Source organism: Oryctolagus cuniculus, chromosome 3 (genome assembly GCF_964237555.1).
Source record: "Oryctolagus cuniculus chromosome 3, mOryCun1.1, whole genome shotgun sequence".
NCBI lineage: Eukaryota > Metazoa > Chordata > Mammalia > Lagomorpha > Leporidae > Oryctolagus > Oryctolagus cuniculus.
The window spans coordinates 74,701,651-74,727,200 of NC_091434.1; the positions used below are offsets into that span (position 1 = coordinate 74,701,651).

At 38.6% G+C, this 25,550-nt stretch overlaps 1 long non-coding RNA gene across 1 annotated transcript in view; it reads right to left on the reverse strand.

The window, feature by feature from the left end:
* Positions 1 to 986: 986 nt before the first annotated feature.
* The window catches only part of LOC138848989 (uncharacterized), an 82,811-nt gene continuing 58,247 nt past the window's right edge, over positions 987 to 25,550 (reverse strand). Inside the window, exon 3 of the long non-coding RNA XR_011387275.1 lies at positions 987 to 1,639. This is a non-coding gene — a long non-coding RNA (uncharacterized lncRNA). The remainder of the gene's footprint in view (positions 1,640 to 25,550) is intronic.

A 25,550-nucleotide genomic window follows, 5' to 3' on the forward strand; every position in this document is an offset into this window, starting at 1 on the left:
CTCCCTCTCCATGCCTTCAGGAACTCCTAGAACCCGAATGTTGGGTTTTTTAATAGTATCCTGAAGATTCCTGACAATATGTTTTAGATTTCTAATTTCCTCGTCTTTTCTTTGGTCTGACTGTATCCTTTCCTGTTCTCTGTCTTCTAAGTCCGATATTCTCTCTTCTGCTTCTCCCATTCTGTTTGTAAGGCTCTCTATTGTGTTTTTCATTTGATCTATTGAATTCTTCACTTCAGTCACTATCCCAGTTTCCTGTTGTACTAGTTGTTTCGTTTCATTTTGATTCCTCCTTAATATTTCATTTTCACGAGAGAGATTTTCTATCTTGTCCATTAAGGATTTCTGTAGTTCAAGAATTTGTTTTTGAGAACTTCTTGATGTTCTTATCAATTTTTTGAGATCTGCTTCTTGCATTTCTTCTATGTCATCATCCTCATAATCTTGAATTGGGGTGTCTTTTTCATTTGAGGGCTTCATGGTGACTTCCTTGTTTTTATTACCTTGGTTTTTGCGTTCGTTATTTGTCATATTGGAGATATTTGGTTTCTTCACTGTGGTGCTTTTTCTTGTTATACTATGACTCTAGATTAAGTGGACTATCTGTTTTTGATGGAGCCTTAGGGCTTGAGATGGGTGTGGCCTGAGAGCTCTGTTTGGTGTGCCAAAGGTGACACTCCCAGGTTAGGCGTGGTAAACCTCTCTCTCTCTCTCTCTCTCTCTCTCTCTCTTTTTGATTCAAAAGGGAAGTTATTCTGCACAGCTGAACAAAGTTGGAGGTAGTTAGCAGGCAAATGATATACCCACAGGAGCCAGAGATCAGAAGCTCTTTCCCAAGGACCACACAGGGAATCTGTTCGGCCCTTAGAGTGGGCTCAAATTCTCCTTCAGTCTCCCACTGGGTTGCCAAAGTTACGGAATTGTAGCGTCTCTGGAGAGTGCTCACATGAATTCCGTGAGTTCTCTCCCCCACCGTCTTTTTTTCACAGTCTCAGTTCAGTAGCACCATAAATTTACTAAGTCCTAATCTCCTGTTAATTCGCCCCACCCAGAGTCAGGTTTTACTGCTAGGCTCAGGGCCGGTGCAGACCTGAGGTCGCTCTGCTTATGACGTATGTCCAAGATGGCGCCTGCTCTTTGTCTTGCTCGCCCTTGAGAGGTGAGCGGAGAGAGAGAAACCCGTGTCCATACCAGTCACCTTTTTTTTTTTTTTTCCCTCTCTCTCTCTTCCAGTTAGCTTGGTGAAGTCCCCCCCGCCCCGGGGGTCGTTCCCTCTAGTCTCCTCTCTCCGCTTGCCTGCCGGTGTCTCGGGTTATTGAGGTTCGGCTCACCTCGCGTTCCAGCGCTGGTGTGTTGAGTCTGCCGCTGATGTCCCGAACTGTGGGCTCCCACACTCTCCACGCAGGTCTGCTCCCCTTCCAGCGCCGATGTGTGGACTCGGAGCCCTGGACGTCCCAAGTCTCCCCGCTGTTGCACTCCCCTTCGAGCACTTGCGCGCAGACCCTGCAGCTTGAGCAGCTCAGTCCCGCGGCTGGGCTTCCGCGACTCAGTCCCGCGGCTCGGTCCTGCGGCTAGGCTTTCGCGCGCGGTGGGCGACCTTGTTCTCCCAGTAGTTCTTCTTACTCCTTCACGAATGTTCCTTGCAAGTTTAGACCAAAACATAAAGACATAGACAAGATCAATTATTGAAAGGCTGTAGGTAACATGGAATGCAGAAAAATCTGAAAGAAATAGGAATACTTGAGCCTAGCAATTTCTTTGAAGATGAGCCAGGGAGGGTTAGTGCTTGAGGATTATGGTACCATGTAAACCAGTAAGGTCTCAACACCAGTGACTCCTTTCTTGGAGTCAGGAAACACCTCTTAAAAAATGAAGAGTTTTCTATTGGACCCCAACCCACACACAGCTTCCAGCTTTACTCTTATCACTAAGTCTTGCCCCTGCTTAACTTTTATTCTTATATCCATTCTTCAATTTTATAAGTGATTTAATAGAACAATAATCCTTATAATTGATATTTTTCTTCCCTACGTTTCCAGCTTATTCACTTGTCATTGATTCCAGCTTGACTCTACCTTGTAAAAGTCAATAGCACATGCATTTTTATACTTCGAATCCTCAGATTTGCCTTTGATTTCCAAATAACGATAGCTTTGAGGCAAAGACAATGAAGATTTTGCCATCCATGTTGATTTTTTATTGAAAGAGATGAAGGGAATAACAAAATATATAAGTAGAAATGCAAGTGTTTTATCATAATTTATGCAGCCTTTATCTGAACTACTTAGGATCACAGTGTTTCAGAATTAAGAGTTTCAGGTTTTTAGAATATTTACATGGGCTTTACCAATGGAGATTTTGCAAACCAAGTACTCCAAACTTTTTGAACACTGTCATCCAAAATTTTTCATATTTTGAATAATTTCAGATTTTGGACTTTCAGATTAGGAATTAAACTACAGTATAATTTTCATTTAAAATCACGTTTATGCTTGAGTCAAATGATGATGAAAGCCACATATGGATTATATAGTGACTTTTACTTTAAAAACCTAAGAGAAAGGTTTTTCAAGATGGAAAACCTCTGAGTGTTCACTTCTCCCTTTACAGAGGAGAAACAACACAACATTAATAGCTGAATTTTTAGGTGAGCATCTGAGGGAGAACACCAGCAGTCAGTGAGGAAATAATGAGAATGTGGTAGGACACAGAGACCTGGGTACAGCCTAGAGAGTAATCCCACTGGCAACTGAGATTCCAGCACCATGCTGGAGGAATTCCTATTGCACGGGAAAGGTTAAACAGCAGAGCCCATCTGTATGAAGGCCCACAGTAATCACAAAATAGAAGTCCAATAAGGAGAATTGCCCTCAGAACTCATGGTCATTTTGACATAAAGAAACTCAAATTATATCTTCAATAACCCATAGAGTACAGGTGGCAGTAGGGTGGCACCATCATGAGAATGATGTTAATGCTTGAATCCATACCATCCTGGGGGAAATAATTCCTACATTTACCCGTCTCTTGGGCCCCACATTCAACAACATCAGCAAAAACAAAGAAAACAAGCAAAAAAGAAGAGTAAAACTGAAGTTTTACAAATCTGATTAGACTCAACAGAGAAATGATGGTCCTAAAACCCCAGCCCATGCAGTGATCAAGGGATCTTAAAGGTAGGGGACATAAACCCTCAGGGATGGGAGTACATCATCACACTCCTTGCTCACCTCTTGAAACCCTGATCATCGCTCACTGCTAGGACCCATAAATACCAGGTATCATGGCCTGCATTCCACTGACACCAACCCAGTTTGCCCACTGCTACTTAGAACTGTGCACATGCTCAGAATTGTTCAAATATTCAGGGCAATTTATGCACCTGACCTCTCAAAACAAGTGTTATTCCTGTATCTCAAGCCATTCACATACTGATGGTTGGAATACTGAGATCCATGGATCCAAGCAACCCTACCAGGTCCTAGGAATGGCCTGGACCTCTACTAATGATATTATCATCACTAACATAAGGTAAATGGAGACTACAGTATGCCATTCAACTGGAACAAATGCCAAGGTAGTCTACCAAACTGATACTCAAAGATACTTTTTCAGGAAACAGCCTTCAGTTCACTGAGGCCACCCTGTAAAAGAAATAGAAACATCTTTCAGATGCACAAATATCATAAAGATGGAAGTATAACAAAACAAGGAAGCATGGTATTGCCAAAAGAACACAATGCTTTAGAATCAGACTCCAAAGAGGGATTAAATGCCTGATAAAGTAAAAAATGACTTTAAGGAAATTCAAAGACAGAAGAAAATACAGTTAAGTGAAGTTAAGAAGTCAATGCATAACAAGAATGCAAACTTCAACAAAGATAGAGGTTTTTTAAAAGAACCAAAAAGAAATCTTATTTTTTGACAGGCAGAGTGGACAGTGAGAGAGAGAGAGAGACAGACAGACAGACAGAAAGAGAGGTCTTCCTTTGCCGTTGGTTCACCCTCCAATGGCCACTGCGGCCGGCGTGCTGCGGCCGGTGCACCACACTGATCCGATGGCAGGAGCCAGGTGCTTCTCCTGGTCTCCCATGGGGTGCAGGGCCCAAGTACTTGGGTCATCCTCCACTGCACTCCCTGCAACCGGGACAGAATCCGGCGCCCCAACCGGGACTAGAACCCGGTTGGATTAGCCTAGTGAGCCGCAGCGCCGGCTCAAGAAATCTTAAAATAAGTTAGTAAGTCAAATTTTAAAACACAACTGAGGGATTAGCTTTTATTCTAGCAGTTAACATAGTGGTTTAGACACCCACATTCCACATGGAAGGAGTTGAATCCAATGAGTGGCTCCAGCTCCTGGCTCTAGCTTCCTGCTAATGCAAGCTCTAGGGGGAAGTAGTGACAGCATAAGGGATTGGGTCCCTGCTGCTCATGTAGGAGATTTTGATTGAGTTCATAGCTCTTGGCTTCAGCTTGGACCACCTAAAGTCATGGGCATTTGGGTGGATGTGAACCAGCAATGTGTGCTGGTGCATTTGTTTGTGCTTGCTTTCAAGTAAATAAACATTTTCCATGAAGATTATATCATTTTAAAACAGATTGCATCTAGCAAAAGAGAAGAATATCTGAACTAGACACAGATCTTTTGAAATATCCCAGTAAGACCAAAAAATATGGCGGGGGGGGGTGTTAATGCACACAGTCACCAAAACTTTGATGCCATTAAACAAATTTATGTTTATATTACAGTATCTTCTGAGGGAGAAGAGAGAAGAATCATAGAAAATCTATTCAACAAAACAGTAGCTGAATAAATCTCCCCAATCTAGAGAGTAAGGCAAAGATGTCTCATAGCACTTCAGACAGACATAATCAGAATAGAGCCAACACTGTATAGTCAAATTCTCATAAGCTTAGTACAAGGAAAGAATTCTGAAATCTGCAAGGCAAAAGTTGTAGGTACATTTAAAGGGTCGATCATTAGATTAACAGCATAGTTCAACAGAAAACCCAGGAAGGAATGGAATGATATATTATTCTAAATTTAAGAAAAAAAAACCTCCCATCCAAGAATTATTTATCCAATAAAAATATCATTCATGACTGATGGTAAAATAAATACTTTCTAAGGCAGTAAAAGTGAAGGAATTCATTACTACAAAAACAGCCTTTCAAAAGATGCTTAAAGGGAATCCTGCATACAGAAGCAAAGAAAACTGCCATTATGAAAACATGTAAAAATACAAAACCCACTAGGAAAAGAACAAAGTATATTTAAAATGAAAAAAAAAATTTAAGTAGTGAGGGTGCCACTGTACAGTGGATTAAGCCACCACTTGGGATGCCTACATCCTCTATCAGTGTGCCTAGGATTGAGTCTTGCTTTCATTTCTGATCCAGTTTCCTGATAACGTGTTCCCTGGCAATGAAAGCACAAGTACTTGTCTCCCTGACACACATATACAAGAGACCCAGATTGAGTGGCCAGGTCCTGGCTTTGACCTGGATCATTCCTCTCTGTTGCCAGCATTTGGAGAGTGAACCAGCAATGAAAGCATTCTCTCTCTTCATTTCTCCCTTTCAAATAAACTTAAAAGAAAAGTGACTAGGAGAAGGAATTTAGCCTAGGGATTAAGGCTTCAGTTTATATTCTAGCATCTCATATCAGATTACCTGGATTTCATAACCAGCTCTGGATCTTGACTATGACTTGATGCTAGTGCAGAACCTTTGAGGCAGTGGTTATGGTTCAAGTAACTGAGTTCCTGTTACCCATGTGGTATTAAGTACCCAGCTTCCAGATTTCACTGTTACCAGGGGACATTGCAGACATTTTTGGACGAGCTAGTAGATGGGAGAGTTCCCTGTTTCTCAGCCTCTCAATTCAATCAATAAAACTTCAGGATTTATTTTAATGATCACACTAAGTGATTGCTTATCAATAACCTTGTATGTAAATAGACAAAAAACCCTCAATTAGAACATATAAATTGGTTGAGTGGATTGAAAAAATAAGACCCAATAATATGCTACCTACAAGAAACTTCACCAGTAAAGACAAAGTAAAAGGATGGAAAAAAGATATTCCATGAAAATGGAAACCAAAATATAATCAGGAGTAGCTATACTTAGACAAAAGAAGAAACTGTAAAAAGAGAAGGTCACTACAGAATAACCAAAGGATCAATTCAAAAAAATGTTATATCAAGATTCATTTTCAATTATCTTTATATACAGAATCAACTTAGTATATACTAAGTAAAGATTTCAACAGTTTGCACCCACACAGATACACAAAGTATAGAGTACTGTTTGAATAGTAGTTTTACCGTAAATTCGCATAGTACAACATATTAAGGACAGAGGTCCTACATGGGGAGCAGGTGCACAGTGACTCCCATTGTTGATTTAACAATAGACACTCTTATTTATGATGCCAGTAATCACACTAGGCTCTTGTCATGAGCTGCCAAGGCTATGGAAGCCCCCTGAGTTCACTGACTCTGATCATATTTAGACAAGGCCATGGTCAAAGTGGAAGTTCTCTCCTCCCTTCAGAGAAAGGTACCTTCTTTGATGGCCCATTCTTTCTGCTGAGATCTCACTCACAGAGATCTTTCATTTAGGTCATTTTTTTTTTTTTTGCCACAGTGTCTTGGTTTTCCATGCCTGAGAAACTCTCATGGGCTTTTCAGCTGGATCTGTGTGCCTTAAGGGCTGATTCTGAGGCCAGAGTGCTGTTTAGGACATCTGCCATTCTATAAGTCTGCTGTGCATCCCACTTCCCATGTTGGTTTGTTCTCTCCCTTTTTTATTCTATCAGTTAGTATTAGCAGACACTAGTCTTGTTTATGTGATCCATTATGAAGAACACTATGGAAGTTCCTCCAAAGTCTAGGAAAGTGGGAGATGGGATGGTTGCAGGTAGGATGGAGGTTATGGGGGGAAAAGCCACTATAATCTGAAAGTTGTACTTTGGAAATTTATATTTATTAAATAAAAGTTAAAAAAATAAAGAAAAAATTAAAATAGAAAAGATGTTATAATGATTGTAAATGTAGACACCAAGAAACTTGAAAATTCAAAAGAATGAATAAATTTCTAAACACATATCACTAAAATTGAACCAATGAAGGCTTAAAAATGCTAAAGATCATATCAATAATTTAATCACAGTCAGCCAACAAAGATCTCAGGACCAAAAGCTTTGGTATTATATTCGACTAAACATATAAGAAAGACTTACTACATTATTCTTAAACTATTTCTGAAAAATGAAAGGGAGGGAACCTTTAAACTTCATTCTTCAGGACTAACCTTGCCTGGATTGTGAGACGAGGTACACCAACCACAGCAACATGAACGACAACCACAAACAATAACAAAATAAAACTATTCCAGCATCCCTGGTGAAAATAAATGTAAATATTCTCAGCAAAATACTAGAAAAATCATAGTCAACAACTTAGCAAAAGATCATTCATCATGATCTAATGAGATTTATCCAAGAGATACAGAGAGAGTTATATATATGCAAATCAATAAATGTTTTATATACATATAACAGAATTAAAGATAAAGTTCATATAATCACCTCAATAGATGATAAAAATGATGAAATTAAACATTTGTTCATAATAAAAATTTTGGATAAGATAGAATGAACATGTCTCAACATAATAAAGGTTAGGGTTATATGACAAATCCACAACCAACAGCATATTGAATGGGGAGAAGAGAAAGAAATAAAAGGTATGCAAATAAGAAATGAGGAAATTAAATTATTCCTGTTTGCAGATGAAATGATTTTTTATAGAGAAACTTGAAGGCTCCACCAAAGACTAATATAACTAAAAAACAAATTCAGAAAAGTTGCAACACAGAAAGTGCAGTAGCATTTTTAAACACCAACAACAGAAAAGAAATTATAAAAACTATATTAGTATTAATAGCTACAAAAAAAACTTGGAATAACTGTAGCCAAAGGAAAGAAGGATCTCTACAAGGAAAATGACAAAACAATGAAATAAAAAAATTAATAAGACACACAAGAAAGACCTACATGTTCATGTATTAGAAGAACTAATACTATTAAAATGTCCATACTCCTCAAAGTTATTTACAGATTCAATGCAGTCCTCAAAATAGCAATGGTATTCTTCACAGAACTAGAAAAAAATAAGTCAAATTCATAAGGAAACAGAAATAGCCCTACTTTGCCAAAGCAATTTCAGGAAAAAAGTAAAAAGCTGGAGGCATCACAATACCAGATCTTAGAAATAACAGAGCAATTATAACCAAAACAGTGTGATACTAGCAAAGGAACAGATGTCAGCCAATTGAACAGAGATCCCAGAAATGAACATAGAAAACTACAGCCAACTGGTCTTTAACAAAGATGCCAAAACATATTTCAGAATGGATAGTATCTTCAATAAATTGTGCTGAGAAGATTGGATATGTATATGTAGGCAATTGAAACCTCTACCCTACCTTTCACGTTGTACAATAATCAACGTAAAGTGAATCAAAGATCTAAATACCTGAAAATATTAGAAGAAAACATAGGGAACCTCTTCAAAACATTGGCACAGTCAATGAGAGTTTAGAGTTTAGATAAGATCCCATAAGCACAGGCAACAAAAAGAAAAATAGACAAATACAATTATATCAAACTAAGAAAAGAAACAACCAATAGAGTGATGAGACAATAGACTGAATGGGAAAAAATATTTGTAAATTCTCATCTGACAAGAGATTAATATCCAGACTACAAAAGGAACTCAAAAAGCTCAACAAAAACAAATTCAGTGAAGAAACTGACAAAGCATGTGAAAACACATTTCTCCAAAGAGAGAAACACAATTGTCAACAAATACATGGGGGAAAAAAATGTTCAGTATCACCAGCAATCAGGGAAATGCAAATCAAAACCACAATAAGGCATCATCTTACTTCAGTTAGAATGGCTATTATCAAAACTGTATCAATCAACAAAGGCTTCCAAGAATGGGGAAAAAGGGAAATGTTGAGGAAAATGCAAATTCACACATTTGTGATGAAGAACTCTACGGAATTTCCTCAAAAGTCTAGAACTACATCTACCATATCTGCCATATGACCTAGCTATCCCACTTCTGGATGTATCTTTTAAAAGGTCAATTTTATGGTATATGAATGATGTCTCAATAAAGCTGTTATTTATAAATTGAGTAAGAATAAGGAAATGTATATATAAATAAGTTTTATCCTAGGGTCTTTATTTTGGCAAATCAGTATCTTATTTTTATCAGTACTCTAATAAGACAAGAATATTATCAAACTTAAATTATATTTACAGAAGAGAATATATAAAACTGCAGTTAATTTATACTTAAAATAATCTCTTTCCTAACAATTTAGATATAAAAACACTTACATTAACACCAAAAATTGCTAATGAAAATGTAGCAACTTTGCCCAAACTTGCAAACAACCAAAATATCTAAATGAATGCATATTCAAACAGTAGTATATTCACATATGAGATGTTAAACACAAATAAACCACTAACACATACTTCAGAAATGGATTAATCTGAAACATACTACAGTAATAAAAGTCGATAGAGTTTCATTTATGTGGTACTTTGGAAAAGGAAAAATTAAGGAGAGAAGACATGTCAGTGGTTACCAAGGGCCAGAGATGCAGGCTATGGTTGAGTAAAACAGCACAGGGACAGAACTGGCATGATCTTGATTGTAATGGCAATTACAAAACTATATTGGTTTGTCAAAGCTTAATCAAGCAACAAAAGAAAAAATATACAAATTCAATTATATCAATCTAAGAAATTTCTTCATGACAAAGAAAACATTCAACAGAGTGATGAAGGGGCCTAAGCTTCCACCTGTGGCACAGGAATCCGATATGAGTGCCAGTTCAAGTCCCAGCTGCTCCTCATTCTATTCGGCTCTCTGCTTACAGCCTGGGAAAGCAGTGGAAGATGGTCTGAGTACTTGGGCCACTGCACCTGCATGGGAGATCCAGAGGAAACTCCTAGCACCTAGCTTCGGATCAGTCCAGCTCCCACCACTGCTGTCATTTAGGGAATGAACCAGAGGATGGAAGATCTCACTCACTCTCCTAACTCTCTCAAATAAATAAAAACTTCAAAAAAAAAAAAAAAATAGAGTGATGAAACAACTAGCAGAATGGGAAAAATATTTGCAAATTCTCACCTAACAAGGGATTAAAGTAAAAAAAAAAACTTACCTTTCAAAAGATGAATAGTCTTGTATGTTAATTATACCTTAATAAATCTGACTAAAACGAATAAATGATAGAAACAGGTAGATAGGTAAAGAGATAAGGGTTTTTTATGCTTGTTCAGTTTTTTCCCACATAGCCTGTATTTGTTAATATGTGTAAAAATTTCTAAAAAATGCAATTAAGCTATCTTCATTTTCATAATTAAATTCATCTTGTCAATGGTAGACATCTCTGAGAAGAAAAGAAATGGGTCTATGTTTATGAAGAGTAGACACTATTTTGGAGAACGGAAAGAACTGGGTATTTCAAGGCATCCAATGAGCAAGCTGCCGAGAGACCACTACAGACACAAACGGTTGCACTGTGACCCTCTCTGCAAACTTGTATTTTATAATTAATGTAAAGTCCTACATGGGGCTGCACCCTGAACATGGAGAACAGAAGCTGGGGTATTACTACTTTTTTTCTCCTCTACCCTGGCCTTCTTCTGAGGATGTAATTTCTGCCTCTCTCATAAACATTTCTAGAACCTTCTTTCTAATCAGTTATTTGTGCCCACAACCTGGAATTAATATCACCTGCTTATCTTCAGATATGGCCATATGCAAGGAGCTCATCTGTCTCATTCTCCAGCTTCATGTACAGAAATAACCTTTGTACGTAAACGAAGCAAAAGGAATCTGTAGGGATTAATAACTGATAAAGATAGGAATGTAATTTCCAGAAAGCCCCGCAAGGCAAGGGTGAGCAAAATAACATTAAAATAAAGATAACTTCAAAACAACAACATTCTTTTAAAAAGCGTGCTTGGAGGAGGCTGTAGGATGAAGGCTCATTCATCATCCCACTACTCATCAGCTTATGAAAAATTATGGTATTAAAAAGGCCCACTGTCTCTTGTAGATATAAAGTCAGAAAATCAATTTGTGAATCATGGCATGTAATGGTAAGTACTAACAATGAGGCACTTCTAATGGCATGGGGGAAGCAGGAAGCTTTGGATCAAAGTAACGTTTTTATTTAGAGTTCAGAGTGAGTCTTAAATTTACAAACTCCAGGAATTTTTCTTTTAGTCCTTATGTAGGGAAGACTTTTCTTTTAATGAAACAGCTCTCTCAAGTAAAATTTGGAAGCCAAAATTAGTCATTTTTACCTTACATCAAAAATATACCTTTTAGAGTACTCACCTGTTAATACCTAAGGCATGAAATTTGTGCAAAATGAATTGACCAATTGTTTCACAAAAAAAATGTTCCCAGTCAACTGATGATTTGAAAACTGGTAATTTTGAGCTGACATTTCCAAATATTACCTATTTTGCAGCTTTCATATTTCTTTCTATAATTGCCATTTTAACTTTTCCTTTGACATATCATATTTGGGCATTATAGTTCTGTATTATGCGAGTTGGAGAAACACTGTATTCATAAATGATGAAATATAACATATCCATACAATGCAATGATGATGTAATAAAGTATTCAGTGAAAGAGCCAGTTACCCTATTAATTCATAAATTGCATAATTTATTTGATGAAATTAATTGGAAGACCCTAATAAAGATTTTGGTTCTAAAGGAACAGAATTTGTAAGGATGAGTTTTCTAAAGGGGTTCTGGGATTTGGGGAATTAGTTCTCTAATTTGATTAAAAATACTGATGACTATTTCAGCATGGTACATACAAACTGTTTCTAAAGATGTAAAATATCTGCACTAAAAATTCCTAATCTAATACTTGTAAGAAGTAATGGCCAGGATGATTTTGTAAATGATGACTTTACAATCCCCACAATTACATGACTCATACCCCAGTAAATCTTTTTATGCATCTACATCTATCTTATTGGTTGTGTTTTTCTGCAGAACCCTAATATGCTTTATTTAAAATTTCTAGCAGATCTGAAAGTGAGATTGCCTGATCTTCTGGAAAGCAACACATGTTTGATATTACAGGTACTCAAGCTAATGAAAAGAAAAGGAAATAAGATATGTGTCAAGGGAAATTTCTATTCTGTTCCCTCTAGTACACTGCCCCCAGAGATATTCATTTGGCAGGTTTACATTTGTCAAAATTGATAGTTTCAGTAAGTCCGGGAGATTATATGCCATTACTTAGAGTTTATTAGGAAAATCCAATTACTTACAAAAGTAACTTTAAGCATCTGTTCCTCACACAATATTTCTACAGAACCTCTTCTATACCAAAGTGCAACTTCATAAAAAGGTGTCACAAGAGACATCAAACTCCAGATTTCCTTATCAGATCATTCTGAAATCACTGAGTCCCAAGATAAAACCCCAACTATACTCGGCAACTTTGGAATCTCAGTTCAGATTCTTCACTGTTACAATGACTAAGAGCCTCTTTTCCAAGCAGGAGATCCTTCTTGACTTCCCTTTTTCCTATTGCACTTGTCAGTGCAAATATACGGAATATCAGTTATCTGGAATTCATTCCTTCTATGTCAACACTCTTGGACTTTAAGCTTTCTGTGATTTATAGCCATAGAAAATTACAAACCATCAAAGGAACAGATTTTTAAGCTAAAAAGATAACCATTTCTCTACTCAACCTTTTACTAAATCAAATGTGTGGATTTTCCACTCCAAGCAAGCTTCCAATTCTCTTCAAATATCAGGTTGATGATTATAGGATTTAATTCTGATCCTAACTTCTCAGAGTTTGCACACAACCCCTAGAATAACTGCTCAACTCACAAGATCACCATCACTTCAGACCCAGTCCAGATTATACTCTATAGCCAGACCAACTAGCTATAAAGCGGGGGTTCCTGCAGTCCCTGTATCATGTTCAATAATTTGCTATAATGACTTAAAATTCAAATATATTTATTATAACTTTGTTTATAAAGCTTATTGCAAAGAACACAGATCACAGCCAGGTGAAGAATATAGGATGAGGTTTTCAGGGAAACTCATGGACCTTCTCTCCCTGCCCAGGTACCCTGCCATCATAGTACTTCCATGTTCTTGGCTGACTCATGTTCATTACATTGTTTAGGGATTTGTATGGGGCTTCATCATATAGACATGATTGATTATTAACTGTATCTCAAATTCTTTCCTCCTTAGATGATAGGGAGAGTGAGATTGAAAAGTCCAAGCTTCTTTCTAATCATGGCTTGGTCTTTCTGGTGAGCATTCTCATCCTAAAATTATATGGGGCCACTAAGGCATCTCATTAGTATGCAGCTACATGCTCATTTGTCTGGATATTCCAAGCATCTTAAAAATCTATCAGCCGGCGCCATGGCTCACTAGGCTAATCCTACGCCTTGCGGCGCTGCCACACCGGGTTCTAGTCCCAGTCAGGGCACCGTATTCTGTCCCGGTTGCTCCTCTTCCAGGCCAGCTCTATGCTGTGGCCAGGGAGTGCAGTGGAGGATGGCCCAAGTACTTGGGCCCTGCACCCCATGGGAGACCAGGATAAGTACCTGGCTCCTGCCTTCGGATCAGCGTGGTGCGCCGGCCACAGCGCGCTGGCCACGGTGGCCATTGGAGGGTGAACCAACGGCTAAAGGAAGACCTTTCTCTCTGTCTCTCTCTCACACTGTCTACTCTGCCTGTCCAAAAAAAAAAAAAAAAAATCTTGCTATCAGTAATTAGGGAAGACCCAATCATATAAAAAATGATGCACCCATCTAGGAAACAGGATTGAATATCCTAACAAAAGATGGTCCTCTCACCCCCTCACTGAGACAAGGTTTTAGAAACTGTATCAGGAACAGGAGCAGAAACTAAATATATGTTTCTTTAAAATAAAATATTCAAGAGGCAGAGAGGTGGATGGACAGCTCCCATTTGCTCACAATGCAGTCAGAATCTAGGAGCCAGCAATACTACAAGGTTTTTCATATGGGTGAAAGTGGAACCATACACTGAGCCATCACTTACTGCCTCACAGAGTGAGCACTAGCAATAAGCTAGAATAAGGCATCAGAGCCTGATTATATTCAGGCATTCTAATACAGGATACATATGTCACAACTGCCATATGCCACACTCCTGTCCCATATTTCTTATTACATCACAAATGTAAATGCCTGGAGTTGAGCCCACGTAGTCTTATTTATCTGAAGGAGTAATCTGGTTTTGATATATTTTTAAAAGATTTATTTATTTGAAAGGCAGAGAGAGAAAGGTCTTCCATCTGCTGGTTCACTCCCCAAAGGGCCACAACAGTTGGAGCTGCGGCAATCCAAAGCCAGGAGCTTCTTCTGGGTCTCCCACATGGGTGCATGGTCCCAAGGACTTGGGCCATCTTCTACTACTCTCCCAGGCCACATCAGAGAGCTGGATCGGAAGTGGAGGGGTCATGCCTTGAACCAGCACCTATGTGGGATGCTGGCATTGCAGGCAGCAGCTTTACCCACTACACCTAAGCGCCAGCCCCTTGATACATTTTTAAAGCAACTTAGAACATTATAATATGAAATGATTATTGGAAACTACTGTTCTAGAATATATTTTCTAAAATGTTGATGTACAATAAAACCCCTATAGATCTTATTAAGATGAAGATTCAGTAGATTTGAGAGTGTAAGCTTTTGCATTTCTGAAAAGCTTCTAGCTCATGCTGATACTACCCTTCTGTCCACCACATTGTGAACTGCAAGATTCTGCAGAGACTGTTTGTGAACTTGATGGGAACAATAGAAAAGGTTATCATTCCAAGCCATGTGGAGTAAAACCTTGTCTGTGTTTACTGCACACTGACAGGCAGCTGGCTTAGTGGCGCTTAAGTACAGTGAAGGCACAACCATGTATACTTGCTCATTCTTCCAGGAACACCACTTCTGTTCCTCCCCCATCACCATTCATGCTCCTGTCCAAGAGATTAAATAAAGACCCAGGGGGCCAGCGCTTTGGCGCAGTGGGTTAAAGCCCTGGCTTGAAGCACGAGCATCCCATATGGGTGCCGGTTCTAGTCCCAGCTGCTGCTCTTCTGATCCATCTCTCTGCTGTGGCCTGGGAAAGCAGTAGGAAGATGGCCCAAGTCCTTGGGCTCCTGCACCCACTTGGGAGAACCGGAAGAAGCTCCTGGTTCCTGGCTTCAGATTGGCGAAGCTCCAGCTGTTGTGGCCATTGGGGAGTGAACCAGTGGATGGAAGACCTTTCTGTCTCTACCTCTCTCTGTAACTCTGTCTTTCAAATAAATAAATAAATAAATCCTTTTTTTTGACAGAGTTAGACAGTGAGAGAGAGAGAGAGAGACAGAGAGAAAGGTCTTCCTTCCGTTGGTTCACTGCCCCCCAAATGGCCACTACAGCCGGAGCTATGCCGATCCGAAGCCAGGAGCCAGGTGCCTCCTCCTGGTCTCCCATGCAGGTGCATGGTCCAAGGACTTGGGCCATCCTCCACTGCCTTCTCAGGCCACAGCAGAGAGCTGGACTGGAAGAAGAACAACCGGGACAGAACCGGTGCCCCAACCAGGACTAGAACCCAGAGTACCAGCGCTGCAGGTGGAGGATTAGCATAGTGAGCCATGGCACCAGCCAATAAATAAATCTTAAAAAAAATAAAAAGACCCTCCCAGCCCCCACTTCATCAAAGCAGATTTTTACAAATCTAGCTTCTTAATTCAGCTGAGCTATGATCAGTCACATCATTCAGCTATACTTTGCACTTGTGCTATTCTAAACTGTTATTTATTTTTATAGCATAAGAAAATACTCTGATACAAATGAGACTGGGATTGGAGAACGGAAAGAATTTGTCAAGTTGAACCACAGGTTATACAAAAAATACATAATGGGTCAGTCAAGTCCTGATTGTAAGGGCCCCGTCAGAGTTTTTGGAATGTATATATATCTGCACGTATGTGTGTATGTGTGTGTGTTATGCATTCATTACAACAAAGTTTTGACTTTAAAGTCATGGGATATATAAATTAAAAAATTGAAGTTACCAAATTTTATTAGGTGAATTTCATGCCAAAATTCTTAGAATATTGACATAATGCATTAGTTCAAAATAATAATTATATTTTCTATCCATTTTGATAAAGGTAAAGGAGTTATGTTTTATTGTTTTCTGACTTTATGTTCTAAAATTAAATTATATATCTTTTTGTGTTATTGAAATACAGGCAATATGAACACCCTTTTTTTCTATTTTCTTTAATAATGAAAAATCAACTGAGATTTTAAACTAATAATGTTAACCAAGCATATCTGAAGGACACACGATCAAATTTTGAAAGTCTTTAGAAATATTAAAGTGGATGTTTTAAGCCATTTGGTCTGATAGAACAAAACACCATAGACTAAGAGGCTTATAAGCAACAAATTTTTGCACAGTTCTGGAAGCAGGAAGTTCATGATCAAGATGCAAGAACATACAAGGTCTGGGGAGATCTGGTTCCTCACCACTTCCACACTGTAACCACACGTGGCAAAAGTGGACAGGGTCTCTCAGGCCTCTGTTTCATGAGGGCCAAAGACCCCATCCCTAATACCATCACCTTAGGGGTTTAGATTTCAACCTAGGAATTGTGGGTAGATGGAAACATTCAGACTACAGAATGTGCTGTGTCCATTTAAAGTTGCTAATTATGTAGCTATTGCTTCCTTATTTCTACCTCAGATTCTCAATTTCAAGCAGTTTTCTTTCAGCGCTCATACCCTATTTAAACCAATAATAAAATTCAGCCCTTAGGTACCTAGCAATGTCAAAGGCCTGTGGGGAAATAAACTGCTTAAAACCATTTTCTATTATTACTATTTTCCTTAGATTGTGTAACTATGAAATAACATTAATGCTCTAGATACCTTTGAAATGTTATCTTTAGTACAATTTTTTTTTTCTAAAACATGGTTCCTTGCTCTTGTTCTCATGGTATGTGAAAATATAAGAGCAGATGTCTCCTCAAAAGTAAAACAGCAGAAGAGGGAAGAGGATAATCAGAGATTTTCAGAACCTAAAATGCATTTATTTCTCTGCTAATCTGCTCTGCGAAAGAATACACAAAATAGATTTCAGCACTTCAATTTACTCTCTTGTTTCTCTAAACAGTCACCTACCCTCTCTTCTCACTTCCTCATGGTCCATCCTTTGTGTCTTATAAGCTTCTCCTTACATAGCAAAAAAGAAATCCTTTATGAACCACGTTATTGAAAAACATATGAAGATTTTATCTGCAGCAAAATTATGATACCTGGGTTCTTCTCTTGTGACAACTTATAGACTAGCTTTCAATCCAAACAGAATACAAATAACTAAATTGAACTTAGATACTCTGGGTAAAAAACAAGGACAGTTACTGAGACCAATAAAATGTAGTACTGTGATCCATGCTTACCTGCAAGGCAACATGACTAAAAGAATTGGGAATGGGCTTCTGTTTTGGTGTAGTAGGTAAAGCCACTACCTGTGCCACCAGCACCCAATATGGGTGCCAGTTCATGTCTGGCTGCTATTCTTCTAATCCAGCTCCCTGACAATGACCTGGAAAAAGCAGTGGAATACGGCCCAAGTATTTGGGCCCTGCCACCCACGTGGAAGACCCATATGAAGCTTCTGATTTCAGCCTAGCCCAGCCTTAGCCTTGGCGGCCACCTGAGGTATGGGACAATGGACTGAAGATCTCTCTCTCTGATTTTCAAATAAATAAATCTTAAAAAATTTGGAATGAAGCAAGCACAGTGGTGGAAGGGCCTAGTTGCTGCAAAGAAGACATCTTTCAGAGAATACTCATGTGTATAGGCAAGTAAAATCTCAAGGGCTGTATTTGTGACTAATTGTGTAACAGGCTATTTTAATTTCTACAGTGTGGAAAGTATAAAGCATTCCAACAATGGAATTTAATGTAGTTTTTCTTCTTTTTGTGTACCCATGCTGTTTATTGCTAAATAATAGTCTGAACATCATGCTGAATAAGTGTCTTTTTAAAAAATGCACCATGTAAAGTTAATCTACTCTGAAATCATTTTGGTAAACGTCCCTAAAAATGTGTAGTTAGAATTCTTCAGAGTGTAGGATTTCATTCTTTTCGTGGTTGAATAATATTCTATAGTTTATTTTCTTTATCTAGTCATTAGTTGATAGACATCAAAGTTGATTCCATATATTTTCAATTATGAACTGGGACCCTACGAACAGCCGTGCAGGTATCTCTTTCACATACTGACTTCACTTAATTTGTATATACCCAGACAAATCACACATTCTCTTCTATGGGAAAGTGAATATAGAGACTAAGCATAAGAACTGTATGGATGTCGTATTATTTAGTATATAGACATTTACACGACACTATACTCTTCTTCCCTCTCAGACAATTGTCATGAATCTTATGTTAATACCTCTGTTTAAGAAAAAGTTTATATGTGTAGGTATATAATTTCTACCTATGAAGTGAATATGAAAAATGTTAAATTTAAAGTTTTAAATATAAAGAATGCATCTAAAAACCAGCTGAGTTAATAAGAGAATACTCTGGATGAATGTATATAACAGATTCATGATTCTAGGTTCCATTTGAATTGTATTTACAAACTGGTAGAGAAGATGTTGTCCTCAGACACCATTAGTTATGACTGTGACCCTCTTAAGTTTATCATTAAAAGAGCCACTCAAGCAAATACACAGGATTATTTGGTATAACAATGATTACTGGAACATCCTATGTAATATTTCCAAGTTGAACAGTAGTACCAAATAAAACTGCAGACAGAAGTGAAGCAGTGTATTAACTATTATCATGTGGAAACAATAAACAACTTAATTCTTTTTTGAAAGCACTATTTGGTGTGGTGTCTTTAATAAAAACAAGGTCTTAAAGTAGCCCTACTTTGGAAATTTGATTCACAAAACTTGCACCTTAATACTATAAAAGGGCAGCAATGCATAGTGATCAGGTGGAGGTCAGTAAGGAAAGTCACGCACTAACAACCCGTGTAGGAAAGGACACCTGACTTTACATTATGATCAGGATGCGATTTTTGTGACTGAGTGAACAAGCAGAGAGGCAGTTTGGCTCAGCTAATGGTCCTTACCCCATACCCATGTCTCTTTGGCCTCTAATGTTGTCTTCTCCCAGTGTAATTCTCAGGTCAGCTAAGTGAATTCGTATGGCCAAAGGGATGTTAACCATCATGCAAGCAGAGGATATGCGCTTTTATTTCTACGTGCAGTTGGATTTATCTGCTCATATACTCCTGCCTTTCCATGAGCACACAACAAAAGCAACTAGAATTTGAGGAATAAATAAAAAACAAGTGAGGTCTTTCTGAATGAGCCAAGAGCCAGACAACCTTTCAATACATGAGAACTCTGTCCCCAAAATCAGCAACTTTCAATCTACTGAAGAGACAAATGTAAGCCCAGAACAGATACCCCACTACTCTGCAGACTCATGAATTTTGAGTTTGGGTGAAGTGATTGCTTTAGCTTGAGATAACAGATTGTAAATAAGTTGGTAAGAAAGTAAAGAACCACTCATATGCTAATGACTCAGATCCATAGCTCTGTATCCATCTCTCTACTGCACTTCTCTTAAGCCTAAGACATCAATAATATTTTTATGTTGATAAAAATGTAGGTCAGCATTATGAAACAGGGTAACCCATCATCTATGACAATGGAATCCCATATCAGATCTCCAGTTTGAGTCCCAGCTGCTCCACTTCTGATTCAGCTCTCTGCTAAGGTGCCTGGAAAAGCAGATGGCCTGAGTACTTGGGCTTCTGCCACCCACATGGGAGATCTGGATGAAGTTCATAGCTTCTAGCTTCAGCCTAGCCACACCCAGCTTTGAGGCCATTTGAGGAGTGAACCAATGGATGTGAAGGCTTGAATGTCCTCTCTATAACTCTGCCTTTCAATTAAACAAATAGATCTGTTTTTAAAAAATGATAGCAAAATCTGTTGAACAGTTGAACACTGTTATGCATTTCTATGAAATGTTAAAATTAATATATATACTAATTCCTGGCTGGCGCCACGGCTCACTTGGCTAATCCTCTGCCTGTGGTGCAGGCACCCCGGGTTCTAGTCCCGGTCGGTGCGCCAGATTCTGTCCCGGTTGCTCCTCTTCCAGTCCAGCTCTCTGCTGTAGCCAGGGAAGGAAGTGAAGGATGGCCCAAGTGCTTGGGCCCTGCACCCACATAGGAGCCCAGGAGGAAGCATCTGGCTCCTGGCTTCGGATGGGTGCAGCGTGACAGCTATAGCGGCCATATGTGGGGTGAACCAATAGAAGGAAGACCTTTCTCTCTGTCTCTCTGTCTAACTCTGCCTGTCAAAAAAAATTATATACTAATTCTTTACAAAGTAGGAAACTGAGGCTTCTACAAGGCAAGTACTTTTCCAAGTACCCCACCCCAGCTAGTAAGCAATACATCTAAGACCCTAACACAGGAAATTTTGGTTCAGTTTATGGAACTTATTCACTAGATTTTGCACTCCTTTATGTTGACACCTATTGGCCAGAATATCCAGAGGATAGGTCATTGTCAACCTGTGAGCAGATCCCTGAACACACTGTTTCTTATGGTTTTGTTTCTTTGAATTTTCTGATCACTCTATTTGGAATATGTTTACTCCACCTTGCTGATCACCTTTTACAGGCTTCAGAACTGCTTAGGCTTTGCTTCCTGTTTGAAGACTTTCAAGAACCATATTTACCATTGCCCAAATCTCCATCCCACCACTTCAGGCAGCCAGGATTGGGCACGTCTCTTTTAGGGTTCTTATCACACTGTATGCTATCTTTGGTTTCCTTGCCTGTCTCTCTGAACTGGATTAAGAACAGAGCGCAAGTAAATGCCTTGTTAATCATGATTTTTCAGCATCTGGCCTATGGAAGATATTCAAAAAATACAATTTGGATAAAAGAATAAATGCATGACACATTTCCTTTATCTTTCCTAGTCAGCCTTGGAACAAAACTCATTTGACTAATGAGATTTTAGAAAGGAGTTCTAGGAAGGAAGAAGGAAGCATTTATTTATTTATTTTTTATTTTTTTATTTTTGACAGGCAGATTGGACAGTGAGAGAGAGAGACAGAGAGAAAGGTCTTCCTTTCCGTTGGTTCACCCTCCAATGGCCGCCACGGCCGGCGTGCTGCAACCAGCGCACTGCACCGATCCTTTTATTTAATGAATATGAATTTCCAAAGTACAGCTTATGGATTACAATGGCATCCCCCCACATAACTTCCCTCCCCTTTCACTCTCCCTCCCCCCTTCCATTCACATCAAGATTCATTTTCAATTCTCTTTATATACAGAAGATCAGTTTAGCATATATTAAGTAAAGATTTCAATAGTTTGCACCCACATAGAAACACAAAGTGAAAAATACTGTTTGAGTACTAGTTATAGCATTAAATCTCAATGGACAGCACACTAAGGACAGAGATCCTACATGAGGAGTAAGTGCACAGTGACTCCTGTTGTTGACTTAACAAATTGACACTCTTGTTTATGGCATCAGTAATCACCGTAGGCTCTTGTCATGAGTTGCCGAGGCTATGGAAGCCTTTTGAGTTCACCGACTCTGATCATATTTAGAAAAGGTCGTAGTCAAAGTGGAAGTTCTCTCCTCCCTTCAGAGAAAGGCACCTCCTTCTTTGATGACCTGTTCTTTCCACTGGATCTCACTCGCAGAGATCTTTCATTTAGGTTTTTTTGCCAGAGTGTCTTGGCTTTCCATGCCTGAAATACTCTCATGGGCTCTTCAGCCGGATCTGCATGCCTTAAAGGCTGATTCTGAGGCCAGAGTGCTGTTTAGGACATCTGCCATTCTATGAGTCTGCTGTGTATCTCACTTCCCATGTTGGATCATTCTCTCTCTTTTTGATTCTATCAGTTAGTATTTTCATACACTAGTCTTGTTTATGTGCTCCCTTTGGCTCTTAGTCCTATCATTATGATCAATTGTGAACAGAAATTGATCACTGGGACTAGTGAGATGGCATTGGTACATGCCACCTTGATGGGATTGAATCCCCAGGTATGTTTCTAACTCTACCATTTGAGGTAAGTCAGCTTGAGCATGTCCCGAATTGCACATCTCTTCCCTCTCTTATTCCCACTATTATATTTAACAGCGATCACTTTTCAGTTAAGTTTCAACACTTAAGAATAACTGTGTATTGATTACAGTATTCAACCAAAAGTATTAAGTAGAACAAACAAAAAAAATACTAAGAGGGATAATGTATTAAGTTGTTGATCATTTAGTTACCATTTTCATTCTAATGTTAAGTGTGAAAGGTTGAAAAAGGCAAAGAAGATTCTAGTGAAATCCTCCTTTACCACTCTAAAGATGGTTCCTTTTTATTTACTTATTTATTTATTTATTTATTTTTTGGACAGACAGAGTGGACAGTGAGAGATAGAGAGAAAGGTCTACCTTTTTTCTGTTGGTTCACCCCTCAATGGTTGCCATGGCCAGCATGCTGTGGCCAGCACACTGCACTGATCCGAAGCCAGCAGCCAAGTGCTTCTCCTGGTCTCCCATGCGGGTGCAGGGCCCAAGCACTTGGGCCATCCTCCACTGCCCTCCCGGGCCACAGCAGAGAGCTGGACTGGAAGAGGAGCAACCGGGACAGAATCCGGCGTCCCGACTGGGACTAGAACCCAGGGTGCCGGCGCCACAGGCAGAAGATTAGCCTAGTGAGCCACGGCGCCAGCCAAGATGGTTCTTTCTTAAATAAAAATTCTAGAAAAATTCTAATCCTACATTAAGAGTTTATGATGACTGTGTGTACTATTCTTTATAGGTACAAACAGAAAAATTTAAACATAGCCTTGTTTGACACATGATGTGTAATTACTCTATTTCCCATTTTTTAATCCATAAATGATTCTTTACAACAATAAAGCATGATAAGCTCTTTCCTTTTATACAAAACCACATACAAACAGTACATTTTGCTTATTGAATAGTCAGTCTCATTCAAAAATGCCTAGAACATTTATATATTGACAATGCCATGTATTATCAGGAAACAAAAGCAGCTAAAATGTCATTTTGAAAACCAATGCAACAAATAAGAGGATTATCGTCAGCTCTTTCTTTACTCTGACACAATAATATTCAATAACAAACTTGGAACATATAAATCAGGCATTCACTGTGAGGCTTCCCCAGATGCTGGGCTCTTCAGAAGTCCCAACAGAGAGCACAACCCAACCATGTTGTTACTGTAAGTAAAACTAACAATCACTTAAAGGAAACTGGTCCAAATAGTCACTGCGTTATCATGCAGCACAGAATCATTTGCTGAATTCAAAATATGGAAAGAGGAATGAGCAATTATTTAAACATATCTTTTGAGTAATAATGCTATTTTAGGTATATATGGATATGTGCATGTGTATATTAATGGTTGTATTTTATTCTAAACATGGGGGATGCTTTGCTTTTCCATTTATATTTATACTTACGTATAGCAACTGTTGCCATTCTATGAACCCTATAAGTTAGGTTAAATACCACCTCACCATGTGAATAAAAAGTAATCAACAAACAGTTGAATTCCCATAGGAACACAGTGCTTGATCTTTCACAGGTAGCATTTGTCTTCTACTGCTGACAGGCAATGCCTTAAGTAACAGTAACATTAATTTTTTGTCCTGAAGTAAGGCCAGCAAAAGAACTATCTTGAAAAGAGGACATAACACTGTGTGCTCTTCAAACTGTACTGTGTAGGTCTGCCCTAATTAAGACTAACCCTATACATAAATATCACTAATGCTCATGTTCTATGTATCTTGTGTTCAGCAAGTATCTAATGAAGTTGTTCAAATAAACACATCAAAATACCAGACTTATAGAGAAAAATTTTAATGTAATGTGACTTTGTCTTTGAGAATCCTCATTATTGAGGCTTTTACAAAAGAGTATAACTGTTGATGTTAAATCAATGTTACCATGGACTTTAATATCCTGACTTCATTTCCTACGCTTACTAAATATAGTACTAAGGCAGAAATATACCCTAATATTTTGAGAAATAGAATTCTTCTATATATGGTATTGAAGTGGGGCAAGCAAATTTCAGTAAAGTGAGTCTTCTAAATCTAAATCTGAAATGTATACAACTTGTATAATAAAATTTTAAAAAGAAGCAACATGCAACCCTATGTTTAACCAGATATTTCATTGTACAGAATTTCCCATCAAATGTGTACACAGGGCAAAATCATACTAAATGAGTCATCTTCCTATGGCTAAGCAGAGGCTAGTAGAAAAAAATGATAGTTTTAGACTAGTGAGCAATTGTTTTAAAAGTCCCATCTGCACCACTTGGAAGCTACATGACCTCAACCTTTTTGAAATCTCATAAAATGTTCAGAAAATTTAACAAGATTGCATTTCATTCATATAAAATACATATTCATATATGTATTTATTCATACAAAGCAGGCATAAGAGTCAATTCTCTCCCCTTATTACCACTTTCTTCACCTTCCATGTAATCAATTGGAATATATCTACCCTTTTCAGTGAAATTTATATCCAATTTATGTGTGTGTATGTGCATTTTCAAGTATCCAATTTTGAATACAGACATTTTACCAGCTTCAGTAAGATTTCAGAATTGAGTCTTATTGTTATTTCATGTTTATATCACTGGGAGTTGTGCCAGATTGAGGCTGGCAGGGGCAGACATACTTGGAACTTATATTCCAGTGCGTGGAAAAATCCTCACTGTGAATTAAGGGAAATCTGTTAAAACCGAAGAACCTTGTAATTTGAAGCATGGCAGATATGTTTGTGGTTAAGAATGAAGGTTCTTGGCCTGGTGCTGTGGTGCAGCAGCAGGTTAAAACCCTGACCTGAAGAGCCAGCATCCCATATGGGCGCCGGTTCTAGTCCCGGCTGCTCCTCTTCCGATCCAGCTCTCTGCTGTGGCCTGGGAAAGCAGTGGAGGGTGGTCCAAGTCCTTGGGTCCATGTACCCACATGGGAGGCCTGAAAGAAGCTCCTGGCTCCTGGCTTCAGATCAGCACAGCCCTGGCCGTTGCAGCCATCTGAGGAGTGAACCAGAAAGAGACCTCTCTGTCTACCTCTTTAACTCATCTTTAAAAGAAGTAAAATAAATCTTAAAAATAGAATGAAGGCTCTGAATTCAAACTGCTGATGATGAAGCCTCAAGTCTTCCAGCTGTTAGCCATGACTCAGAGCAAGCTTCCTCTCTGTACCCCAGATGGATGAGATTTGTAGTTACTTCACAGGATAAGAATTAAACTAGGGGGTTTCCAAAATGGTGGAATACCAACAGGATGGTGTGATTTATGCAAAGTGAAATGAATATTTTAAAAAGGA